We start from the raw sequence: 24,207 nt of genomic DNA on the forward strand, positions 1-24,207 counted from the left end.
AATTTCAGCCTCTCCTGCCCGATCAGTGCAGGAGCTCAGCGCTGCAGTGGCTGAGCTTCCTGCACTAACAGCCAGGAGCGGCGCCCCCGCCACCCCTGGCTGTTAGCCCCCTGAGTACCGCAATTGAGCGCAATCTCAGCGTTCGGGGGGGAGGCAGAGGGTAGGGGGCTCCCTCTGCCTCAAGTCGGCATCCCCGCGATGTAATCGTGGGGCCCGACCTGTGCCATGATGACCCGGAAGTTTCATGACAACCTCCGGGTCATTCAGCTATGGAAAGCTGCTGAGACCATGCTGGAGCATTGTAATGTATTATACCTAAAGTGAAAGTCCCATAAAGGGACAAGTTAAAAAAAAAAGTTTTTTTTAAAGAATATGAAAAAAAATATTAAAAAATAATTTAAAAATTCCCCTAAAAATACATATTTTTATGTAAAAAATAAACAAAAAAATACACATGTTTTGTATCACCACGTCTGTAAAAATCCCATCTATAAAAGCGTCACCCTAGTTAACCCCTTCAGTGAACGCCGTAAAAAAAGTAGCAAGGTATACTTTTTCCAAGCGGTATCATCATACCGCTTGGAAAAAGTGCAATAACACGCGATCAAAAAGACGGATATAAATAAACATGGTACCGCTGAAAACGTCATCTTGTCCCGCAAAAAATGAGCCACCACACAGCTCCATCAGCGGAAAAATAAAAAAGTTATAGCTTACAGAATAAGTGATGCAAAAATAATTATTTTTTCTATAAAAGTTTTTATTGTGTAAAAAATACCAAAACATAAAAAAAGAGATAAATGAGGTATCGCTGTAATCGTAGTGACCCGATGAATAAAGCTGCCATACTAATTTTACCACACGCTGAACAATGAAAAAAAAAAAAAACAATTCCTGAATTGCTAGTTTTTGTTAATTCTGCCTCCACAAAAATCGGAATAGAAAGCGATCAAAAATGGTACCAATAAAAACGTCGGCTCATCCCACAAAAACAAGCCCGCATATGACTCTGTCAGCCAGAATATGGAAACATTTTAGCTCTCAAAATACGGTGATGCAAAAATTTCTTACAAAAAATTCTTCCCAAAAAAAGCGTCTTTTAGTGTTTGACAGAAGCTAAACATGAAAAAACTATATAAATAACTATATAAATCTGGTATCGCTCTAATCGTACCGACCCGAGGAATAAAGTCTCCATGTCACTAATACCGCACGAGGAACGGCGTAAAAAATAAAACCAATTCTTCACCTTTTGTGGATTTGTGCATTCTGCCTCCCAAGGATCGCAGTAAGGAGATCACAGTGGTTTACCCCTACATATGGGGTATCAGCATACTCAGGACAAATTGCACAACAACTTTTGGGGTCTAATTTCTCCTGTTAGCCTTGTGAAAATAAAAATTTGTTGGTAAAAAGAATGTTTTTGTGGAAAAAAATAAGATTTTTTTTATTTTCACAGCTCTAGGTTGTAAACTTCTGTGAAGCACCTGGGGGTTCAAAGTGCTCACCACACATCTAGATAAGCTCCTTAGGGAGTCTAGTTTCCAAAATGGTGTCACTTGTGGGGAGTTTCCACTGTTTAGGCACATCAGGGGCTCTGCAAACGCAACATGACGCCCGTAGACCATTCCATCAAAGTCTGCATTCCAAAACGGTGCTCCTTCCCTTCTGAGCTCTGCCATGCACCCAAACAGTGGTTCACCCCACATATGAGGGATCAGCGCACTAAGGACAAAATTCCACAACAACTTTTGGGGTCCTATTTCTCCTGTTATCCTTGTGAAAATAACAATTTGTGGGCAAAAAGATAATTTTTGTGTTTAGGCACATCAGGGGCCCTCCAAACATGACATGGTGTCCGATATCACAATTCCAGGCAATTTTGCGTTGAAAAAGTCAAACGGCACTCCTTCCCTTCTGAGCTCTGCCATGCACCCACACAGTGGTTTACCCCCACATATGGGGTATCTGCATACTCAGGACAAATTGCACAACAACTTTTGTGGTCCTTTTACCCTTGGGAAAATAAAAATTGGGGATGAAAAGATCATTTTTGTGGAAAAAAATATGAATTTTTAATTTTACGGCTCTATGTTATAAACTTCTGCGAAGCCCTTGAGGGTTCACAGCTCTCAAAACACATCTACATAAGTTCCTTGGGGGGTCTAGCTTCCGAAATGGAGCCACTTGTGGGGGGTTTCCACTGTTTAGGCACATCAGGGGCTCTCCAAGTGCGACATGGCATCCGAGCTCAATTCCAGCCAAAAAAGTCAAATGGCACTGCTTCCCTTCCGAGCTCTGCCATGCGTCCAAATAGTGGTTTACCCCCACATATGGGGTATCAGCGTACTCAGGAAATCAAATTGCACAATAACTTTTGGGGTCCTGTTACACTTGGAAAAATAGAAATTGAGGGTGAAAAGATTTTGTGGAAAAAATATGATTTTTTAATTTTTCGGCTCTATAACCTTCTGTGAAGCCCTTGGTGGTTCAAAGTGCTCACCACACACTTAGATAAGCTACTTGGGGGGTCTAGTTTCCAAAATGGGGTCACTTATGTGGGGTTTCCACTGTTTAGGTACATCAGGAGCTCTCCAAATGCGACATGGTGTCCACTCTCGATTCCAGCCAATTTGACATTCAAAATCTCAAATGATGCTCCTTCCCTTCTGAGGACTGCTGTGCACCTAAAGATTGGTCTTCCTCCACACATGGGGTATCAGTGTACTCAGGAGAAATTGCACAACAAATATTTTGGGTGGTTCATTTTCTCCTGAAACCCTTGACAAAATAAAAAAAATTGTGTCGAAACATACATTTTTTTGGGGAAAAAAGTTAAATGTTCATTTTTTCCTTCCACATTGCTTCAATTCTTGTGAAGTATCTAAATGGTTAATAAACTTCTTGAATGTGGTTTTGAACACCTTGAGGGGTGCAGTTTTTAGAATGGTGTCACTTTGGGTATTTTCTGTCATATTGACCCCTCAAAGTGACTTCAAATGTGATGTGGTCCCTAAAAAAATGGTTTTGTAAATTTTGCTGTAAAAATGAGAAATCGCTGGTCAGCTTTTAACCCTTATAATTTCCTAACAAAAAAAAATTTTGGTTCCAAGATTGTGCTGATGTAAAGTAAACATGTGGGAAATGTTATTTACTAACTATTTTTTGTGACATATCTCTCAGATTTAAGGGCATAAAAATTAACAGTTTGAAAATTGCAAAATTTTAAAAATATTCCCAATATTTCGTTTTTTTCATAAATAATCGCAAGTCCTATCGAAGAAATGTTACCACTAACATGAAGTACAATATGTCACGAAAAAACATTTTCAGAATCAGCAGGATCCGTTGAAGTGTTCCAGAGTTGTAAGCACATAAAGTGACAGTGGTCTGATTTCAAAATTAAGGCCTTGTCTTTAACCTACAAAATCGCTTGGTCGTTAAGGAGTTAAAGGGATAAAGAGGCATCAGCAAAGGAAAATTAAAATATCAAATATTTTATTAAATAATATAATTAAAATGATTTGCCAAAGAAATCTTTACATACAAAGGGTATCTCATTAAAAAGGTAGCATAAAGGGCAAATAAAACAGTCTGGACTTCAGCAGCATTCAAATGTCTTAAGGAGATGGCCACTAATAACAGACAATTGGTAAAGTCATATATCCTCTCAAGTATTTATTTACACTATAAGTGTCTGAGATAAATATTTACAGACATCCATTTAGCATGGTTTATACATGTGTATAAATATCCAGTATTATGATATTGTATATGCATTTTATACACTGGGTATTTGATATATAAGCACCTAGCACTTTATTCACTCATTATAGTTTGAGATCTGTACCCATAAATATATTATTATAATTTTATGAAGGCTGTACTTGTAATAATGTAGATTCTATCCCCTATTGCTGGCAGCCTTTTACATATTTCTACTATATATTTGTTATATTTCATTAATACAGGCCATTGCAATATTCATTTGCGGTGCTATTAGGTAGTATTTAATAATCCTATACACTCGGAGGCATGTACAAGCCGTATATATGCCTGCTTTAATTATATTTGTTATATCTCATTAATATAGCACCTTACAACTTTCCTTTGCGGTGCTATTAGGTAGCATTATAGGTTATACACTGTGAGCCAGTGAACCTACAGGAGATTTCTTCCAGTTTACAATCATCATCAGCGTCCGGGCCATATACGGATTGCATAGTTACTGTTAATATGTATCCAGGATTGGATCCAGACCGTTTTCAATTAGACCTCCCCTTTCCATTTTCTTCTGGTTTGCAAGTCTTTGTAGCGTACTTGCCCTAGTCCTGTTGTGTAGTTACTGCTACTATGCAACAGGGAAGGACTTAGACCATCACATGACATGCATGAGTCACCTACGGTCAGACCTTCCCTCTTCACTCCCATTGGTCGCTAGATATTATTTCAATGATGCCGCCGCCAAGACATGTCCCCAGGAAGAAGCATCAGCGAAACGCACGTCGGGGTCAGGAGTGTTAGCGTGCCACTTGGCTGTACTCGTGGAGGCAGCACAAAAACAGGTAATATGTGTAATTGGTCCTTTGTTACAAACACTGCTAGTATGGATACACTGATAGCAATTGCCATTATGGCGGTCTATACTTAAATATAGCGTTACTTGTGAGATGCACTTTTCTTGCGCATACACTACAACAATTCAAGCCACTTCAGTGCGTACTTAATTATAGATATATATTGTGTTGTGCATATAATTCTTCTATGTGGAGGTATGCAAGGATATAATAGATTGTGGATTTTGCACATGCATTATAACAATTTAGGCCACTTTATTGTCCATTTGGTGGCAGGTCAGGGTCAGCGTCAGCACCCGGCACACCCTAGCAATTGCCGGGGCCCTGATGAGATGGGGGGGCCCACTCACGCTGTCTAGGATACCCGCCGCTACGCCCCCCCATGCACTGAGCCCATCGTCGCCCAGTCGCCCTCCCAGCGAGTCCCACTGCAGCCTGCAATGACGTCCCAGGCTGTTCTGTTCACACAGGACCTGTGATGAGGTCACAGGAGGAGAGGAGTCAGGGGGTCACATGATCAGGGGCCTCAGTGTATGCAGGACTCTGCTGTGGTGGTGGTCGTCATGGTGCTGGATGAGGGAAGTTTATGTGTGGGGTCACTGGAGGGGTTTACAGGGGGGATGTAGCAGAGCTGTGTGTATGGAGCTGAGCTGTGTGTATTCGGAGCAGAGCTGTGTGTGTACGGAGCAGAGCCGTGTGTGTACGAGGTGTACAGAGCAGATCCTCGTGTGTACAAGGTGTACCGGAGCATAGCCGTGTGTGTACGAGGTGTACGGAGCGGAGCTATGTGTGTACGAGGTGTACGGAGAGGAGCCATGTGTGTATGTGTGTGGAACAGAGCCGCGTGTGTACGAGGTGTACGGTGCGGAGCCTGGAGCCGTGTGTACGAGGTGTACAGAGCGGAGCCACGTGTGTACGAGGTGTATGGTGTGAAGTCCAGAGCCGTGTGTGTACGAGGTGTACGGAACTGAGCCGTGTGTGCAAAGTGTACGGAGCTGAGCCGTGTGTTTACGGAGCGGAGCAGAGCCGGGTGTGTATGGGGTGTATGGAGTGAAGCCGTGTGTGTACAAGGTGTACAGAGCGGAGCCGTATGTGTACGAGGCATACAAACCGGAACCGTGGGTGTATGAGGTGTGCGGAGCCGTGCGTGTACTCTGTGTATGGTGGGGAGTATTCATACCTCCCAACCGTCCCAGATCCAGCGGGACAGTCCTGATTTTGAGAGAGAGTCTGCCCCAGCCGGGAGCTTACTTTTCCCGCGGACACAGGAGTACACGACGGAGCCCCAAGGAGCACTTTAAAACTCGCACGTGACGTTCTACCGGAAGTGACGTGCTGGAAGCTGACCGGAAATTAGGTAATTTCGGGAGGAGATATTGACAGCACCATTTAGTCTCGGAAACTTGGGCTATATGCGATGCTGCAGTTGCCGTGGCCTCAGACGCCTGGAGTGGAAATGGCGTCAGGAAGTTGAAACACGCCGGGAGACCTGCCCCTGGGAGCCTTTCCCAGTGCCCCGTACTCCGATGCAACCGCCGGTGGAAGAAGCTGGAAAAGTATCTACCGCGGAGCCATCGGGCCTGGAGGCCGACCCTGCCGGACGGCAAAGTAAAGATCCATGGCAATTGGAGGAGCTGCGGGAAAGCCTGCAAGGAGCCGCGATGCCGGGGAAGGTGAATGTTCCCCTGGCCCAGCTGGCGGCACTACAGACAGATCCCACCCCCACGCCCAGAGCACCAGACAGGTCCCCGGGCCCTGACGTCAGCCATCGGCCCCCTCGGCCGATCTCTCACTCTCCAGCAACTACAGCCCTGGATGACGTTACTCCTCCTGACCAACATCTCAAGCTGCCCCGCCTGGCAACGCCGGTGCAGAGCCAACCTGCGGCTGCCCCTGCTGTGATCTGTCTTCCGGCCGCGGCCTGTTCACCAGAGCCTGCTGTCACTTTGGGCCCGCTGCAGGTCGCCGCGGCCTACTTACCGACACCCGCGGCCACCACTTTTCCTTCTGCGGCCATGGCTGCGGCCTACTCATCGGACCCACGGCCGCCTTGATTCCGGTTGCGGACGACTACACAGCCTACCCGATAACACCTGTGGCCGTTTCTGCCCCATCCACTACTACGGTTGTGGCCTGCTCTCCATTGTTTGCGGCCGCCTCTGCTCCACTCACAGCTGCGGCCCGCCCACCGGACTCTGCAGCCTATACCGGACCCTCTGCTTGGGTTGCGTAAATTATTGAAAAGAAGAAGGCCAAGGAACGGGAGGTATGGGTGTTACTCCATGAGAAGGGGGAGGCCGCCATGTCTGTTCCACAGTCTCACGGACGGCTGGTATATATGGACACTGACAAGGGCTATGGCTTTATTAGAGACACCACCGGCTACAAAGTATATCTGAACATGGCCTCAATTAAGAACGGCCGAGTTCCACGGGAGGGAGACCTAGTCTCCTATTACAAAGAATATTGCCCTGCGGCTTCTATGATGTGGCTGTCATCGCGTACCCGGAAGGGTACGAGCCCCCATGAAGAAGTGAGGACTCCTGGGTCTCGAGCATCAGGGACACTTGAGGCCCGGAGATATTGTTGGCATTCCAGAGACTCTACAGCTGTGGAGTCCCCCTGTTTTGGCGAAACATCGGCCGCAGGAGGTGGCCCGGAGCACCTGTACAATAGACTGCCGGGACTGCAGTGCACTGTTGCACAATAAAGGGGACTGTTCCGCGTTCCCATGAGAAAGAAGATCCTCCTCCTGGAGCAGTGGTAATGCCTAAAGGGAGTGTTTTTCTCAAAGGAAGGGGTAGCACCCCTGTCCTCATTTGATTAATATTTTTTGTCTGTTTGTTTGTTTGTCTGGAGTGTATTGTTTTTGTTAAAAGAAAAAAAAGGTAAAAGGTTAAAAAAAATGTTTTGATAAAAGACGTATTGCAGAAAATATGGTAAAGTGTGTAGTAAGTTTGACATGTTGAAATGTTAAAAAAAAAATATGTGTGCGTTCAACAGGTCCCAGCTACTTGGAGCATGCCGACCATGACGAATTTAAGTTGGCAGGACGACATGACAGGAAGAGTGTAGACAGACAGTGGTCCTTAAGTCAGGCCCCAGTACCACATACCCCCAGAAGGTTAGGAGGACGCTGACGATGACCTGGTAGGTTAAGGCCTCGGTCATGACATTAAGAGGGTGACAGAAGGGGAGAGCAGTGGGAGGTACACATCCGTAGAGTAGTCCGGATGGACCTAATCCAACCTGAAGGAATTGTCATGGTGGCGTACGCGCTGGCGAGTAAGCCGTGAGCTACTCGGAGCATGATTGCTCCCGGTTTGGTTCAGCCCCCGTGTATCGCGGGCTTGGCTCAACAACCGATCCGACAAAAGAAGGTGGGAAAGTTTCAGAACGGAGAGGGAGACAAGATTGTCGAGGATGACAATGGACAAAGGAAGGGGAAATGTGGGGAGGTTGAACTGACGGACAGGTCTGCCTGTGGAGAAAGGCAGAAGGATAGCGCAGTATAGGCTGAGATACAGAGAAAGGGGTGTCATGTGGTAGTTTGACCATTAGAGTGCAGTGGGGAGTGCAGGAGAAAGTGACTGTGTAACTGCCATGGGTCGAGGTAACTGTCATTGGTCAAAGGTAACTGTCAGGTGATAGTGGGCAGAGCTACCAGGACTGGGAGTATAAAGGCTGAGGGAAGATTCTGGAAAGTCCAGTCAGCCAGGGGAGCTCACTAGAGAGTAAGATCTGCCGTAGAGAGAAAGACGGTAAAAGCCTTCAGAGAGTAGCTGACAGTGGAGACGGTCACGGGGGGTGACCCAAAAGGACAGTAGCCGCAGATGGAGACGGTCTGGGGGTACCAAGTGGACGGTGTACTTTGATTGGTGAAGCGCTGTGGTGGATGTGCCTAGGGCAGCCACAGTGAGGAGAGCCACGAAGGACACCACGATGGTGAAACTAAGACGTGAAGGTACCCGGGTCTGTGAGCCATAGGACTGTGAAATTCCTGTGAAGAATTGCATCAGTCAGAGAGGCAGCCAATAAAAATGGACCGTTGAATATTTCTCCTGTCTCAGTCTCGTGTCTGTCGGCGGCAAGAAGTGGGTCACCCCCCATTCCTGTTGGATCAGCGCTCCCCCTCGCCTATCCTACAGCTGTACGCGAGTATTCACCATGAGGATGGGCTTGAGGCTGTGAGCTTCTTTTTGGAGGCCAGCAATTTGGATGCGGACATGAGGGACCTGTTGAGATTCATATTGACACACCATATCTTAAATTTTAGGGACCGATACTACCTTCAGAGGCGTGGCACAGCTATGGGGCGGAGTGTGCGCCTTCTTATGCTAACTTATTTCTTGGATATTGGGAAAGAGAAATCTTCCCCTAGGGTGCACACGCCTCCTCCCATATCCTGGGGTGGTATTGGTTCATTGATGACATTTTGTTCCTTTGGCAGGGCACTGTCAGTGAGCTTGATACATTCATGTCAGAGTTGAATCAAAACAGGTACAACATTAGACTCACCTATGTATTTAGTAGGGAAGCCATTTCCTTTTTGGATATAGAAATTAAGATACTAACCAATGGCTACTTGCAGACCAACGTGTTCCGCAAACAAACGGCGGTTAATGCATTATTACATGCCTCCTCAGCCCACCTCAAGTCTACTATTAGGGCCATCCCTAGAGGACAATTCCTCCGGGCCAGACGCATCTGCACTTCGGATGATCTTTATGAAAAGCAGGCTGTGGACCTTGGGCTGAGATTTAGGGATCGGGGGTACAGTAGGAGAAATATAAAACAAGGTTACCTCCATGCTAAAAAAAAACTCCAAGGAAGGACCTCCTGGTTTATAAAAAGAGACCTCAGAAGGATGTGGAGATTCGTTTTGTCTCCACTTTTAAACAACAGTGGGACCTAATGAGAACTATAATGAGGAGACACTGGTCAGTGCTTTTAACTGATCCTATACTTTCCAACCACTTGTCAAAAGGACCACTCATGACTGCACGCCAAAGCAGGAACCTTAGAGACATTCTCTGTAGTAGCCACTATGTGGGAAAGATTGCTAGCCCTATTACAACAGGGAGACAGAGATTTGGATTTTTTCCATGTGGTGACTGCCTGGTGTGCACTAATCATGTGAGGGCAAGTGGGTTTATGTCATCTAATGGCCGGCGTGAGTACAGGATTAGACACTATATTACATGTAGAACCTCAGGCGTAATATATTACGCCCGTTGTTCTTGCAATCTTGTATATATTGGCCTGACATCTAGGGAGTTGCGGATTCGTACACGAGAGCACTTTAGAGACATTTTGGCAGCCCGGGAAGTAGATGACGTGAGCATACTGAAGACACTCCCACGTCATTTTAGATTGAGACACAATTGTAATCCTAAGGATTTAAAAATTTGGGGGATTGACTGTATCCATCTAGGGATTCGTGGGGGTGATATCAAGCGTGCTCTTGCACGCAGAGAATGCAAATGGATTATAACCCTCAAAACCATGATACCAGCAGGGCTCAATGAACAATTGGACTTTGCTTCCTTTCTCTAGACATTTGGTACAGCCCTTGGTTTTGTGTTTTATTGTTGTTTTTTCTTGTGTCCTACTGCGTGTTTTTGTATTTTATTTTATTGTTTAGCAATTTTCCTGTTTTCAATTTTTACCATCATTGAATGCATCTGACTGACTTATGCTGCATGGAAGCAAGGATTTATCTGATGAAACACCAGAACTATCTTCAACTGCTCACAAATTGGTGTGGCATTTTTTGTGTACCTATGTTATAACAGAATTATGTATCACTTTACAGTATGTGTGGCATTCTCTTTTTGTGTATCTATGTCATAATAGAATTATGTATCACTACATAGTATGGTTGCACATGTATATTAATTGATTATGTCAATTGTATGTTATTTATATATATTCACCTTATTTATATTCACATATATATGCATTTTTTATGCATTGCACTTCTTTTTTACCTTATCACCCTTAGTATTGCACATATTGTTTATACATATATATTCATGTTCTGGTGTTAGCAAAAAGTTTTTCCAACATGCAGCGGTAGTCAGGGTATTCTTCAATACTGTGCCCCCTGATCGTTAGATCATTTTGCCATCTAATACTGTGCAAATCTGTTACTGCAGCTCTTTAGCTGCGCACGGCGTTTTCCCTTAACTATGATGGCGTTCCCTATACTTCTGGTTCCGGTTATGGCTAGTGCGCATGTCGCGCTTTGTTCTTGCGGCTGGAGCGTCGCACCTGGCATCCGCTTATGACGTCTGCGGGTCACTGACGTCAACGGGGTATTCCCCGTGACCCGCATCGTCATGGACTGCCGGATGTGATGTAACTTCCGGCGCTGGACAGCGATACATGCGCCGCTAATTTGGCCTCATGGGGACACTTTTATGGCATATATAAGTAGTAGTATGGACACATTTTGAACACGGCCCCCCGAGGAAGCCAACGCGAAACGCGCGTTGGGGCTGCGTGCTGCGGGAACCCTTAGTGAGGAATTATGGGTAAGAGTGGCATTTGCTATAATATGTATTTTTGATATATGAGAAATTGCTAGGTATCTCACAGGAGACCCTGCACACGGCACGGCTATTGAATCTACTCTTTTTTACGGTTTACATTCTGGCACATGCACGTTAAAGCCGTGCATTATGGTACAAATATATAACTTATATGACTTTGAACCTTCTTCCCACCTCTATGTTTATCTAAGGCCCGGTCTCTGTACATTTACTTGCCTGTTCCTTCCCCATATGTTTTATTGGATTTACACTCAGTTGTTTTTGTTTATTTAGAGAGTGTAGCGAGCAGCTTCAAATTGAAGCTGGAGATCAGAGTGTGTGTGCATCTACACTGAGTGCGCCTGCCTTACCATGTGAAAAGCTAAAAGTAGCCAAATTGTACATGTGACATTATAATATGAGGGATTATTTAGGGGTAGGTGCACGGACAAGGTATTCTGGTGACAAAGACACAAAAGGAAAATGGAAACCCATGACTAAGGAAAGTCTGACTGACGACTTCACTGTAATGACCCCTCCCAAAACCCACACTTACCCCTTCTTAACTTAAATAAGACACGACTGCGTGACATTGGATGTAAAAGGCCACAGCAGCCCCGTTTATTAACACCAAACAAGCAATAACATTTTATCCATAAACATAGAAATATTCCATAAACATAACCACCAGCAAAAGGAGGGGGGTAAATGAAGAGTCCATTGTACATGATTGCAACACCAGCTCCACCACGTGCCCTCAGCCGCACCACACCGGCTCGAGGACACCCAGCCGAGTGTTGCAAAACCCATTGTACATGATTGCAACACCAGCTCCACCACGTGCCCTCAGCCGCACCACACCGGCTCGAGGACACCCAGCCGAGTGTTGCCCAGCCAATGTCCTGCTGGGACCCAGCCCAGCAGGGACCCACGTTAACATGCCCCGCTGTGACCGAGCACAGCAGGGTCCCACGTTAACATGTCCCGCTGTGACCCAGCACAGCTGGGACCCACCTTAACCAAGTATACCATTGCACCACCAGGGGTAACCCGCTCCTGCACTGGGTTCACCCCCCCGCTCTTTGTGCAATCCACCGACTTCAATACCCCCCTCCTTTCCGCCGACTGCTGCGACAACGTCAAACCTCTTCTTCTCTTCACCATGTCGATCTCCAGAAGATCCTAAAATTAGGGCGGGAGGGCGGGACGATTCCGGACGTCTGCAAGGTAAGGAATGACCATCCCCCCACAGTTCTGCCCTATATATCCATCCCACTACTGACCACTCCCTGCCAACTCACATTGCACAATAAGCCCCATAGCTCCAACCCACACCTTCCCCACAAGCACAAAGCACTACTGACCACTCCCTGCCAACTCACATTGCACCATAAGCCCCATAGCTCCAACCCACACCTTCCCCACAAACACAAAAGCACTACACCTTACCCTTCACTAACCCTCAGGCCTAGCATCCCTCCTTAGTCATGTGCGCCCTCCCTGTAGCCCCTTTGGGGCAGGTGTCCGGGCTTGCCTTGACTTAGGAAAGTCTGACTGACGACTTCACTGTAATGACCCCTCCCAAAACCCACACTTACCCCTTCTTAACTTAAATAAGACACGACTGCGTGACATTGGATGTAAAAGGCCACAGCAGCCCCGTTTATTAACACCAAACAAGCAATAGCATTTTATCCATAAACATAGAAATATTCCATAAACATAACCACCAGCAAAAGGAGGGGGGGTAAATGAAGAGTCCATTGTACATGATTGCAACACCAGCTCCACCACGTGCCCTCAGCCGCACCACACCGGCTCGAGGACACCCAGCCGAGTGTTGCAAAACCCATTGTACATGATTGCAACACCAGCTCCACCATGTGCCCTCAGCCGCACCACACCGGCTCGAGGACACCCAGCCGAGTGTTGCCCAACCAATGTCCTGCTGGGACCCAGCCCAGCAGGGACCCACGTTAACATGCCCCGCTGTGACCGAGCACAGCAGGGTCCCACGTTAACATGTCCCGCTGTGACCCAGCACAGCTGGGACCCACCTTAACCAAGTATACCATTGCACCACCAGGGGTAACCCGCTCCTGCACTGGGTTCACCCCCCCGCTCTTTGTGCAATCCACCGACTTCAAATACCCCCCTCCTTTCCGCCACCGCGAGCACGTATGACACCTTGTACGTGCGAGTACCACCACCAAAAACCCAACCCGAGCCGACTCTGCGGCTCGAGTAACCAATGTTTCTGTACCAAGACCAATCAATCAAAACTGATCCCCATTAGACCTCACAATGCCAACCTACACCAAAATACCAGTACAACAAGGTCAGCCACACCCAAGACCTGCAACTAGCCAACCGCATCGTCCAATCCTATGCACCGCCTGCGCGACCAGTCCCCAACCTGAGCCGCCGCCTCTGCCTCGTTGAGACCGCAACATTGCAGGCGCCTCCGAAAATTATACTTCACCTAATAATTAATCAAAGCCAACCATTATTGCCGTGAACAAAAGAACCTACATTGGTTCCCCAAACCTCCGATAGATTCTTGAAAATGTGCCCAGTAAAACCCACTATGTAGTCATTGCAAACAGGAGCCCCTATGGACACCAACATGAGCACGGCTCCCAGGCAGAAAATTGCACTCCACCTGATAATAATCAAAGCCAACCATTATAAACGTAACAACAGAACCTACACTGGTTCCCCAACCTCCGACAGATTCTTGAAAAACGTGCCCCACTATATAGTCATGAACAACAACACGAGCATGGCTCCCAGGCAGGAGCATTCAGGCCCGATGTCTCAGATCAAACTCCTTGACGCCCCAGCGACCAAGTCTCCACCACACACGTGCAGTACCAAAACGCTGTTGGTCCCGTCAACCCTGCGTGATAGCATCTATCTTAAAATATCCACCCAACTAGAAAACATAAACCAATCCACCCCGTAATCACCACGACCCGGAACGAATTAATTGTGTGCATCACCCGTGCACTTCGAACCCAGAATCACAACACTATTGTTGCCACCCTCTTACCAAAAGTGAGATGTACTCCGCACCCATTCCCCGCTGAACTGCGGATTCGACACTACTCACAAAAGAAAGAAAAGCGACTCCACACCACCTGAAGTCCAGGAAAACTCAGACACACATCACGTCTCCCGAAAACCCCAGACACCATAAACCCGGGCCATCCGTCAAAACATTGCACTCACCGGTGCCCGATGCTTGTCCACCACTCAGCCTTAAAGCACCGCAAAAAGCACCCCCAAACGGAGCACTGCCCCAGATGATTACCAGGTCCTTAGAATCATTAGAAGTCAATGCACATCGCACTAGCTTCCCCTGCCACAGCGTACCACCAGCCCGACATTAATGAAAGTAATGTTATAGCTGCAACCTGCTAACCCACTACCTAAAGTACACCTCCCCCGCAGCAGCGCTGCACCACAATCGTGTCCCCATAATACCAGCCGGTCCTGACAAGTGCGCATAACGGAATAAATGACATAGCCATGTATTGCCGGACGGGCTACACCCACGCGGGAGACCATTCACACGGCCATCAAAACAACATGTCTTGCCTCATGCTCTATACAGAATTCCTGACAAATGGAACAACACCCGCTGGATAAACAAACCGTTCACCAACCAGGACCCCCGAGACCAGTAAAGCACACGCTGGGTTACCCAACTCAAATGTTGCATCATCCTTGCGCAACACTTCACCCTGGCCCCCCCGTCCGGGGGCACCCAAAAAGAAAAGACTCTAAGGAGAGCTGTATACCCAGAAGGCAAAGCAGGACCAGCTGCACCCACAATAAACCTCCTAGCCCATTGTAACGAAAAACTATCCACTCTGTATAATAAACTCCTACGTAGCTACAATCAACGGCTGTAACAAATACCACCCGATACAGTCTGCCAAAAGCTCAATCGGCAACCCTAAAGAACCGCAGTGAGAACCCACCAGTCCTTACGTACAAAAGTTGTTAAAACTGCCCCAGGGCAGCCACGACCAGCAAATTACCGTAAGAACGCCATATGACTGCAGATCATGCAAAAACCCCCAGTGGATCGTAGCCCCACGTATTCAATAACCAAAATCAACCCCCCAAAACAGCAGCGCGATATACACGGGAACCTAATAACGACCCCCGACCTGACACGATGTACTCGTTAACCTAACCTGACTTAGACATAGGGCCCCAGGTGAATCAAACACTTTGACTTATCCAAACACATGATAACCGCAACAACGCCCTGAGCATGAAGAAACCCAAAGTAGTCAAGGGTTGGACCATGAACAGAAATAAGCACACCACCTTCCCTAATACCAGATAGTAGTTCCAGGTTGGACCATGAACAGAAAATAAGCACTGCACCATCCCTAATACCAGATAATCCCCGACTACCACACAGAAACCAAACCACGGACCTCAACAACCGGACATTGACCAACCATAACCCCAGCTCCACGCCATATCTACGTATCCCCAGAAATTAACCAGGAAAACAAATCCGGTAAAAGGTCAACTCCAAGCCCCCCGGGGGAAATGTCATCCATTGCTGCCAGAAAGGCAGGTTCCCGAAAGATCTGCCGTCCCAAGCATCTCGACCTCACCAGAACGTCTGCCGCAACAAACCAAAATGCCCCTAGTGAACATGAAAACCCTTAGTACACTCAAAGCCCCTATTGGAGAACCGAACCCGGCATATAAATAAAACACACCCTAATGAAAACTCGACCACCTACCCCCTCACCTCTGACCAGCAATAGAACAGACCCCACTGTAACGTGAAAGATTAAGCCGCCCGATGCACTACCCAAACAGATCACCACGTCAGTGAACTGCCATCCAACCCTTATCAAATACTAGGCGCGGCGCAAATACTTGGCGCGGCGATAATCCTCCAGCCCAAAGACCCCATGCCTATAACAATAAACCATAAAACTGGCATGGATATGGCTATCCACCACCGCTCTGCCAATATCCGTATCACCACCTGAATTACTCACAAACCGCCATGGAATCACCACCAGTCATACACAAACACCCAGAGAATGCAAGCACAATTATACTAACCAAAATAAAATGATGTCGTCACCTATAGATATACCCACTATCATAAAAGCAAACTAGCATGAATTTAAAAAATACCTCCCAACACTCATGAAGTGCACAAAACAGCCTCCTGGACCACAAAGCAACCATTCCCTCACAGATTCGAACGCTGTCCACATGGACCAGCCGCGCATCTTTCCGAACCCCCAAACACCCGAAACCATACGTAGCAACACCCTTCCCAACCAATATAATCTAGACATTAATAAAGGTTTAAGTGAGCCTTACTTACTAGGCTGACTCCGCGGAACCCCACGGAACAGCCGTCACGTGTCCTCCGCGTCGAGCACCGCAACTGCGATCTTCTCCATGGATCTACGCCGACTGCAGCCCTCCTGGGCCGCAGCGCCAGCGCCCAGACCGACTGTCCGTCCGGGAACGCATGGCAAAAAGTCACTGGCTCGGAGCCTCAAACAAGGGGGGGGAGGTTGGCGCTCCAGCCGCAGGCAACACCTCCTGAATCTGGCACCCAACGCCGGGGGAACGCGACGCCGGACCACATGACCTGTGGCCCCTGGCAGCTGAAGGGTGGCCACATGACCGAGCCACCGCCCGCTTCCCCCCAGCGCCGCGTGAAAGGTAATGAGGCTGGTGAAGTCACACACCACCTCGCCACCGGGCTCCTTGCCGCGTCACGCCACCGCCGTCCACCGATGCCGATGACCGCGCCGGGTCAGGTGACCACACCGGGTAACGTGGCCGCGACGTGCGCGTCACCACTGTGTGACGCGATCCGAAATGGAGGGGAGGCCGGCCACGTCACTCACCGCCCCGTTACCTTGCTGCCTGCTTCTCGACTTCTGGCTCCGGCCCCGCGATGTCTTCTGCAACAGGTCTGCTAATGGGGCTCATCCTCCGCTGCAAACTTAACTCCGGGCTGAGGTGCTCAGGAGGCCGTGATCGTCGCTGCCGCTTCGGAGGCAGAGGGGTCCCATCTTCTCCGCCGTCGCCATCACCAGACCATCGCTGCAGCTGTTCCTTCATCCACTGCTGGCCGCGCTGCTCCATCATCCTCTTCATCTGTGCCACGAGGTATTCCATCTTCTGGATCCAAAGATTCAAGCTGAAGTCCCAGTTGTGAGGAGCTGACGATTCCGGACGTCTGCAAGGTAAGGAATGACCATCCCCCCACAGTTCTGCCCTATATATCCATCCCACTACTGACCACTCCCTGCCAACTCACATTGCACAATAAGCCCATAGCTCCAACCCACACCTTCCCCACAAGCACAAAGCACTACTGACCACTCCCTGCCAACTCACATTGCACCATAAGCCCCATAGCTCCAACCCACACCTTCCCCACAAACACAAAAGCACTACACCTTACCCTTCACTAACCCTCAGGCCTAGCATCCCTCCTTAGTCATGTGCGCCCTCCCTGTAGCCCCTTTGGGGCAGGCGTCCGGGCTTGCCTTTGTCCCCAGCAGCAGCATATATTATACATTAAATGCTTTACAACAGGGGTGGGGAACCTCCGGCCCGTGGGCCGCATGCGGCCCGCAGTGGCTTTTCATGTGGCCCGCGGGAAGGTCCCTGGAGTCCCGAATGCTCGGGCGGCAGCTGTATCCTGTCAGCTGCCAGCCCTTTAACCCCCAAGTGCTCTTCTCCGCGCTCAGCCGGTGTAGTGCTGTGATCACTGCAGTGCGAGCTGCCGTCTCCTGGTCCGTGTGAACCCGGAACTTCACCTCCTCCAGCCAGAGCTGCACTTCCCCCCAGCCATGAGAGAGCTGCTCAAAGGGTAAGTGAGAGCCGGCTTGGTTCCCACAGATGCAGCAGAGCCGGAGGGATGGAGCAATCCTGGGAAACTTTGTGCAGCCTGCCAGGGGCTAGCACCGGTCCCAGGCTCCGGGGGTACGCGCTGCTGTGCCCGGGACCGGAGGAGGCTCCTGCGTGCACAGATCCAGACCCCCGTCCATTGTTCTGAGGCTGGATCCAGCTCGGTGGTAGCGGACAGGGCCGGCCCGAACGTATAGGCAAACTAGGCGGCCGCCTAGGGCACCGACCCAAAGGGGGCACCAGAAAAAAAATAGAAAAAAATTATAAAAAATCTTTTCAAAAGGCAAAAAGTTTTAGGGATGGAAAGAAAAGTGTACATATTTAAGGGCAAATATGACGCAAGAGAGGTTGGTTGGGTTGGCAACAATTTCGATAGAATCTGAAGTTGCTAAACAAATTTATCTCGGTGACTTAGTGTCATCCTTTTCAAAAAAAAAGGCAAGGAAACAAAAATTTTAATTACCTATGGTCATTTTTGTTTTGTGTTATTGATTACTTTGTATATATTTGTCCTATACAACTTCTCAGAAGATTAAAGAGTTAGGAGAGAGTTAATTAATCATTGTTGTTGTGGTTTATTTTGCTCCTAAATTTATATCCCAAGTTTTCATCTACTGCCAAGAATAGTAGGGGCGCAACAAAATAGTTTCTCCTAGGGCATCGTAATCTCTCGGGCCGGCCCTGGTAGCGGACACATCAGTGTTCTGATGGCTGCTAGCATCTGATTGTGTGTCTGTTACCTGTAGCTGTGCCACATGCCAAACCCGGCTCTGCTGCCCTCACAGAAGCAGCTCTGCTACATCCTGTAGATCAGCAGGGCTCCAGTGCTGCCCAATAGGTGACTGACCACCTTTGTTGTGCTGCCCTCCCCCTTCCACGGCTCCCTTCAGACTTCTGAAAAGGTCAACTTTCTGCCGGTTTCTTGTGGGTGCACATAATGGTGTGTCGGTGCCCACCGCTGTCCACATCCCTTTATTTTCTGTGGTGAATGGGGGTCAGGCTGGGCTGGAGGTGGGGGCGAAATCCCAACAAGTGTTACTTTGAAATTTGCCCCTTCTAGCGCTGGTGGGAGCCCCCCCATCACACGTGCAGGATTCCATTTCATCCGCCCCAGTAGGAAGACATTATCTTGTGAATACTGTTACATCCTCCAGCCTGTAGGGAGAACCTGACTTGAAAAGCCAGAATCCTGCCTGAGGACCCCTACCTGCATGGTGGGCACCATTGTCCCTACCCAAATAGCCGGGATTATTCCTCATATTTTTTTAATTTGATCCGAGCCCCCCACCTATATTTACCCCCTGTGATCTGTGCCCTCCAGCTATGTGCTGCCCTGTGATCTGTGCCACCCCGCTTATATGCCCCCTGTGATCTCTGTGCCCCATCTATGTGCCCCCAAGCTGTTTCCCCATGTGATATCTATGCCCCTGTTATCTGTGCCCTCCAGCTATATGCCCCCTGTGATCTCTGCGTCCCCAGCTATGTGCACCCCTGTGATATCTTTGGCTCCCAGCTTTGTGTCCCCTGTGATTTTTTTTCCGTGATCCGTGCCCCCTAGCTATATGCCCCCTGTGATCTCTGTGCCTCCAGCTTTCTGCCCCCTGTTATCTATGTGCCCCCCTGTGATCTGTCATCCAAAGCTATTTGCCCCCCAGCTATATGCACCCCTGTGATCTCTGTGCCCCACCCTTGATCTTTGTGTCACCCCTCTGTGATCTGCCCCCTCAGTGATCTGTGAGCCTCCCTGACGATCCCTGTCCCCCCAGTGCTATATATCCCCCCAAAGCTGTATGTGCCCCCCAAGTGATGTGTATATTTCCCAGTGCTGCATTTACCCCAAAAGTGCTGTATATCCGCCCGAGTACTGTATATCCTACCACCTGTGATAAGTATAGCCCCCAGTGATGGAGAAGCAGCTCCAGCCATCACATTAAGGGTGAGTTACTGTAATTAGTTGTTTGACTAAATATACCGGGGTAATTTTTAAGGTGATCATTTTTGTGTGGCCCTCAAATGATGGTAGAAATTTCCAAATGGCCCTCGGATGGAAAAAGGTTCCCCACCCCTGCTTTATAATATGGTTTTAGTGTCTGAGATGAGCAAAGATTTTTGGTGCTTTATATATTTTTTTCCTGTTTTTTTGTGACAGCTTAGGTGAATTTTATTCCTAGAAATTAGGAATTTATTCCTAGAATTAGGAACTGTAAAGTTCAGGGTTTCTAATGGACACCCAGTGTCCGATACTGAACCAGCGAATACACACTTTTTACTGAATGTCCAGTGTTATGAATGAGTCACCGTAGGAGGCAAAAGCAGAAATACAAGCTAAGTCCAGAAAACCAGAGAATTTGGCAACTATCAGATTGCAGACCCCTGAACCTATCAACACAACTAGCAGTAGCCGTGGGGGGTTCCTACAATGCCCTAGACCCCTCGATCACAGCCGGAGAATTACATAGGCCTAAAGAAAGAAAGGGGAAATCTAAACTGCCCCAGAGCAGACCCCAAAGCAATAGGCAGCCCCCAACATATAATGACGGTGAAGCAAGATGAAAATACTAACACAGACAGAAAGATAGACTGAGCAAAGACGGGGCCCAAAACTACCTAGATAGGAAAGGACAGGAAGGCTGCTGTCTGCAATCTGCCAAAACCCTATCAAAGACATAAGCCAACAAGCTGATATGAAAAAGGCCCTGAAGCAGCTAGGCTTCAAAAACTAAATCAGCACTCAGGTATTTTCAGAAGACAGAGCTAAATGAATTCAGCACACCCCAGCAGGGAATGGCAGAAATCCAGAAAAACAAAGCAAAACAAAGTCAAAGCACCAAAGCAAAAGGCCGAGCAGCAAACTTAGCTTTAGAGGAGCAGGAATTCAGACTGGTCTCCAAGGATCCCACAGAGAAATCACCCGCAGGGCAGAAGGGCGTCGGCAGCCTTATATCCAGTCAGTAACTCCACTCAGCCAGTCATCATCATCAGCCTCAGGTGTTTGATAATCAGGCTCACTACCTTTCTTTACCAGAAGAGGGAGTTCCTCGGGCCTCAGTAATGAAGGGGAAAATGAACTCACAACAGTACCTCCCCCTTGAGGAGGGGTCACCGAACCCTCAACTACGCCACCAGGGCGATCAGGGTGAGCCCGATGAAAGGCACGCACCAATCTTTTGGCATGAATATCAGAGGCAGAGACCCAGGAATTATCCTCCTGACCATAGCCCTTCCACTTAACCAAATACTGGAGTCTCCGTCTAGCCAGACGGGAATCCAGTACTTTCTCTACCTCATATTCCATGTTACCTTCAACCAATACAGGGTCTGGAGGTGCCAGCCCCGGAACAACAGGTTCAACAAACCTCTTCAACAAAGATTTATGGAACACATTATGGATTTTAAATGTGACAGGAAGAGCCAAACGAAAAGAGACCGAATTAATAATCTCCACAATCTTGTAAGGTCCAATAAATCTAGGCTTAAACTTAGGAGAAGCCACCTTCATAGCAATATTTTTTGATGATAACCACACCATATCACCAACCTTAAACTGGGGACCAATGGTCCTATGTCGGTTGGAAAACCGCTGGGCCTTTTCCTGGGAGAGAGATAACTTTTCCACCATTTGGTCCCAGATCTGGTGCATTCTCTCCACCACAGTGTCAACACCTGGGCAGGCAGAGGGCTCCACCTGCCCTGAAGAAAATCGAGGATGAAACCCAAAGTTACAAAAAAAAGGTGACATCAAAGTGGCAGAACTAGCTCTATTATTTAAAGCAAATTCGGCCAAGGGCAAAAATGAAACCCAATCATCCTGATCAGCAGAAATAAAACATCTCAAATATGACTCCAAGGTCTGGTTTGTTCTCTCTGTCTGCCCATTGGTCTGAGGGTGAAAAGCAGAGGAGAAGGACAACTGAATTCCCAGCCTGGAACAGAAAGTTCTCCAAAATCTAGACACAAACTGGACTCCTCTGTCAGATACAATGTTCTCAGGAATCCCGTGCAAACGAACCACCTGTTGTAAAAACAGGGGCACCAACTCAGAGGAAGACGGCAACTTAGGGAGTGGTACAAGATGAACCATCTTAGAGAACCTATCACAAATCACCAAATAACAGTCATCCTCTGAGAGACAGGCATATCAGAGATGAAATCCATTGAAATATGGGTCCATGGCCTCTTGGGGACAGGCAAAGGCATCAACAACCCACTAGAGCGAGAACACGATTTAGACCGGGAGCACGTCCCACAGGACTGCACAAAATTCCTGACATCACGAGACAAGGAGGGCCACCAAAAAATCCGACTCACCAGATCTCTAGTACCAAAAATACCTGGATGACCAGCCAAAGCAGAGCAATGAACTTCAGACATCACTCTCTTCTTCCACTGGTCAGGAACATACAACTTTCCACTGGGACAACGCTCAGGTTTGTCCTCCTGGAACTCTTCCAGAGCACGTCTCAAATCGGGCGAGATGGCAGAAAGAACTACCCCTTCGCCTAAGATGGTAGCAGGCTTGGTCACCACAGGAGAATCAGCAAAGAAGCTCCTAGAGAGGGCGTCTGCCTTGACATTCTTTGTTCCAGGAAGAAAAGAAACCACAAAATCAAAACGTGTAAAAAACAAGGCCCACCTAGCCTGTCTAGGGTTCAAGCACTTAGCCGACTCTAGGTAAATCAAGTTCTTGTGGTCAGTGAGGACCACGACTTGATGCTTAGCTCCCTCCAACCACTCCTCAAAGGCCCATTTCATGGCCAACAGTTCCCAATTCCCCACATCATAGTTACGTTCAGATGGAGAGAACTTTCGGGAAAAGAAAGCACAGGGATTCATTTTAGATGTTACAGGATCCTTTTGGGACAAAACAGCTCCTGCACCAATCTCAGAAGCATCCACCTCTACCTGGAATGGAAGTGAGACATCAGGTTGCCGCAAAACCGGGGCGGAGGTGAATCTTCGCTTCAGCTCCTGAAAGGAAGAAACAGCCTCCGGAGACCAATTTAACACATCAGCACCCTTTTTAGTCAAATCAGTCAATGGCTTGGCAATACTAGAAAATTTTGCTATAAATTTCCGATAAAAATTAGCAAAACCCAAAAACTTCTGGAGGGCCTTCAAAGAAGTGGGCTGAACCCAATCGTGAATGGCCTGTACCTTGGCCGGGTCCATTTCAATAGTTGACGGGGACAAAATAAATCCCAAAAAAGAAATCCTCTGTACTCCAAAAAGGCATTTAGATCCTTTGACATACAGGGAATTCTCCCTCAAGATCCGGAACACAGTCCGAATATGTTCCACATGAGAATCCCAATCCTTGGAGAAGATCAAAATATCATCCAGATAGATAATCAAAAATTTATCGACAAAATCTCGGAAAATATCGTTCATGAAGCACTGGAAGACAGAAGGGGCATTAGTGAGCCCAAAAGGCATCACCAGGTACTCAAAATGTCCCTCCGGAGTATTAAACGCCGTCTTCCATTCATCCCCATGCTTAATGCGAATAAGATTATACGCCCCCCTGAGGTCAAGCTTGGTAAACCAGCAAGCACCTTTAACTCTGGAGAATAGATCAGAAATCAGGGGTAAGGGATACTGATATTTAACAGTAATTTTGTTGAGGGCACGATAATCAATACAAGGTCTTAATGATCCATCCTTTTTGGCTACAAAAAAAAAATCGGCACCTAAGGGTGACGAGGATGGTCTAATATGACCCTTCTCCAACGCCTCCTTAATATAGGATCGCATAGCCTCGCGCTCGGGTACAGATAAATTGAAGAGCCGACCCTTGGGAAATTTACATCCCGGGCTCAGTTCAATTGCACAGTCATAACTCCTATGAGGAGGCAGAGACGCAGACTCATTCTCACTAAATACATCATAAAAGTCCGCCAAATAATCAGGAACATCATGCGACTGAGGAGAGGTGGAAAACACCAGAGCCTCACTGAAGGCACACCGACAACCCCAACTCACCACAGACACAGATTTCCAATCCAAAACTGGATTATGAATCTGTAACCAGGGAAACCCCAGAACAATAGTATTATGCAGATTATGCAACACCAAAAATCTGCAATTTTCTTGATGGTCTGGGGCGACCCGCATTACCACCTGGGTCCAAAACTGGGGTTTATTTTTAGCCAAAGGAGTAGCATCAATCCCCCTCAAAG

The sequence above is a fragment of the Dendrobates tinctorius genome, unplaced genomic scaffold (genome assembly GCF_039654945.1).
Source record: "Dendrobates tinctorius isolate UK_male_01 unplaced genomic scaffold, ASM3965494v1 ptg000030l, whole genome shotgun sequence".
In the NCBI taxonomy this organism is placed as follows: domain Eukaryota; kingdom Metazoa; phylum Chordata; class Amphibia; order Anura; family Dendrobatidae; genus Dendrobates; species Dendrobates tinctorius.